This window comes from Myotis davidii, unplaced genomic scaffold (assembly GCF_000327345.1).
Source record: "Myotis davidii unplaced genomic scaffold, ASM32734v1 scaffold200, whole genome shotgun sequence".
NCBI lineage: Eukaryota > Metazoa > Chordata > Mammalia > Chiroptera > Vespertilionidae > Myotis > Myotis davidii.
In genome coordinates, this window is record NW_006293700.1 from 3584657 (window position 1) to 3588152 (window position 3496).

At 37.2% G+C, this 3496-nt stretch overlaps 1 protein-coding gene across 1 annotated transcript in view; it reads right to left on the minus strand.

Annotated features, from left to right (window-relative positions):
• Window positions 1-1963, minus strand: part of UBE2W (ubiquitin conjugating enzyme E2W (putative)) — a 39209-nt gene extending 37246 nt beyond the window's left edge. The window contains exon 1 of the mRNA XM_006767330.2: window positions 1933-1963. The gene's annotated coding sequence lies outside the window, so the exon portion shown is untranslated. The remainder of the gene's footprint in view (window positions 1-1932) is intronic.
• Window positions 1964-3496: the final 1533 nt, after the last annotated feature.

The window sequence follows — 3496 nt, forward strand, 5'->3', positions numbered from 1 at the left end:
AGTTCCAACAGAAACCAGTCAGTTCTGCTTCTCCTGTTTGAGTCTGGGCCCCTAGAGACTTGCCCGGCTCTGGAGTTCAGTCTGAAGCTCCCTCCCTATTGAAAACGCCAACCGCGCCCTCCGCCCCCAGCCCACTCCGCGCGCACTACCTGAGTATTTCTCGTCAGCACTGCACCTCCTCTGAGTCTGGGTATGATATTCTCTTTCCTCCTAGTTGTAGAATTTCCACTCAGCCAGCCTCTCTGTGGTTCTGGATGATGTCCGTTCCGTCTTTTAGGTGTAATTTGAATTTGTTGTTCAAGGCAGCAATCTCTGGCGTTAACCTATGCCGCCATCTTGGTTTCTCTCATATGTCTAAGTATATTTATAAAAATTGATGTTGTAAAGGGTTATGAAGAGCAGCCAGCTATCTACAAAACTTCATAGCTATTTCATGGAGGTTTGTAAGGTCTCAGCCTAGGTTATAAGTGTTGAGTGTTAGTAGTGCTTCTTTTACTGTTTTTCAACTATAAATATAATCCAAAAGAACATGTCATTTCAGACATGAATAAGTTTTAAATAGTTATTTGTAATTTACAACCCATATTTCTGTTTTCTTAAATATGATCACCTGCACATTTTTAATCTTTCAACACCAGAATATAACATATCAGGGCCCAAGATATGTAAATTTATTTTCCGATATAACAGATGCCCCCAAATGGCTATGTATTTTGCCTTCTTGTTTGTACAGCTTTTACTGTCCAACTCTTCAGTTATTATCACTACCGTACGTTAATTTATAGTACACAACAACAAAAAACTCACAGAAGCTCACAATTTATGGGTTTAAAATCCAAATAATTAGAATTCTATGCAACATTATAAAGATTATGAATAAACATCTTTTCTTGGATTAGACAAACATAAATATCTGTTCAGAACTCAAGAACTTGCTGCTTAAAAGCTAGTATCAAAAATAAGAGCTAGTATCTGCTTTTTTCTGGACAAATATTACTATCAATATAGCAATGTTTCTAGATCTTTTCAATATATGACATCTTTAAATAAGCTTAACATAACCCAAGACCAATACAGTTTAGAAAACAACTCCCCTTCTTTGTTGAGAATCACTGTAACAGAACTTATAAATGGCTCTTCAGTTGTCAAGAATGAAAAGTTTTCCTCAGACCTTGCAATATCATAATTGAAAGTAACGATGAAAATAAGATATCAACTACATACAATTCCCCCCAATCCCATTCTGACCACATCCCACATTATCCAGCAAAAGGGTTTGTTTTGGCAACTATATCATGTTATTTTGGTGTAACAAACTCCAACTCATCTTCAGTGCTGGCATTACATTGACTAACATTTACTGCTTCATGTGCTCTTTAAAAATTTATTTATTTTTGACTAGAGGACCGGTGCACGAACTTTGTGCACTCGGGAGGGTGGCGTCCCTCCGCCTGGCTTGCACCCTCTCGCAGTCCAGGAGCCCTTGTGGGATGTCCAACTGACAGCTTAGGCCCAGACCAGGCCTAAGCCGTCAGTCAGACATCCTTAGCACTGCCATGGAGGCAGGTGAGGCTCCCACCACCACTATTGCACTTGCCAGCCGTGAGCACAGCTTCTGGTGCACTGACCACGGGGGACAGCTCTTATGTTGAGCATCTGTCCCCCCTGGTGGTCAGTCTGCATCATAGAGACCAGTCGTTCTACCATTCGGTCATTTTGCATATTAGCTTTTTATTATATAGGACTGACTGATTTTAGTGAGAGAGGGAGGAGAGGGAGAAATATCAATTTCCTATTCCATTTCTTGATGCATTCATTGATTGATTCTTATATGTGCCCTGTATGGGGATCTAACCTGCAACCTTGGCATGTCGGGATTATGCTCTAACCAACCGGGGACTTTCTCAATGTCATCAGCAATGTGCAAAAGTGTTTGTTTTCTTTGCAATCTTGCCAGAACCAAAGGTAATCATCCTCATCAATTTCTGTGAAGCTGGCAAAAAAAATATTCTACCTTGCTTGCTGTTTTAATTTATACTGCTAATGGCTACTTGAATAAATTTTTGTTGTCTACTAACTTATAATTTGTAAGGCTTTCCCAGTTTGTCATTTGCCCTTTAACTTTGTCATTTGCCATGCACACACTTAAAGTTGTATTATTAAATATATATTTTTAAAAAAATCAAATAAACGACGATTTCACAAAAAAAACAAATAAGAACCTGAAATTTAATTTTGGTTATTTATTTATTTCATGTGTCCATTTTATTTCCCTTTTTAAGGTCTGGATGAGACTTCTTGGGAAGCCTCTACAACTTTACTGTGGGCTACATGGGGCATTAGCAGCCAGAGCACTCCTCCTCCGGACTCCTTCCCAGTGTCTGGAGGTGCTATCGGAACCACAGACCTGGCCAGGAGCTTCCCTAAGGCAGTACAGAGTCGGGCAGTACAGAGTCAGGCCTCCCTTAGGCAGGACCTAATTAAGTTTTTCTTAAAAAAAATAACTTATTTTAGAATCATGTCTTTCTGTATATTAACTTGGGGAATCAGTTAATATTTAGGAAATAAGATTTGAGGTCAGCCATCTTCCAAAAACTTTTTTGCTCATTTAAAAAAGTACAAGTTAAAAAAAAAAAAAGTAGAAGTTAACTATACACCTTTTATCCATGAGTTTAGGAATTGTAGTGATATGGCTTAGAAAGCATAATGGCCTAAGTATTTTCAAAATATAAGTTCATGTGGAAAAGAATTTTGTTTATGTGTGTGGAGGAAACCTATAGGTTTAAAATAATACGTCAGCCAACTGACTTAAAAGACCTTTAATTGTTTTGTTTTTGAAGCCACCCTTGTCTTCCTATGAGGAAGAATTGAGAGGGGATGGTTCTCTGTGTAAAACTCCAAATTGGTGGTGTTGACTTTTGAGCTTGAACATTTTCAGACTTGGTTAAAACTTGGTTTATTCTAATTTTTGTATCAAAAGAGTTTTACGTGATATCTAGTCTTATAACATGTATGTATCATATGTTTGTTCATTTAAAGCTTTTTAATCCAAATAAAAATGGAGTTTGCAAAGTGAAAAAAAATTAAATTTCACTGTGCTGGAAATGAAAATCTGTTTAATCTTTGAAACACATTATTTGGCTTTTAGTAGACCACAGTCCTGATTTTTCTCCTTTGTGACCACTCACTCCTTTTGGGCACTACTGTACCCTGAAAGCATGAGGAAGTGATTTATGCATTTGTCTTTCTTTAGGCTACGGGCTTTTACAAAACAGTCTTGTAGCTTTTTGCATTCCAATCTGATTTTTGAAGATGTCAATTTAAAATAAGAATGAGTAGCTTCATTTATTGACGGATTTCCATTTCCTAAGGGGGGGAAAGTTTCAATAAGTTATTAGGAGTTAAGGTCTCTAGAAGTGTATTTAGAATTCAGTAGGAAAGAAAACATTTTCTTAATATGCCTGAATCAGTATTTTAAAATAAAATTTTATTGCTT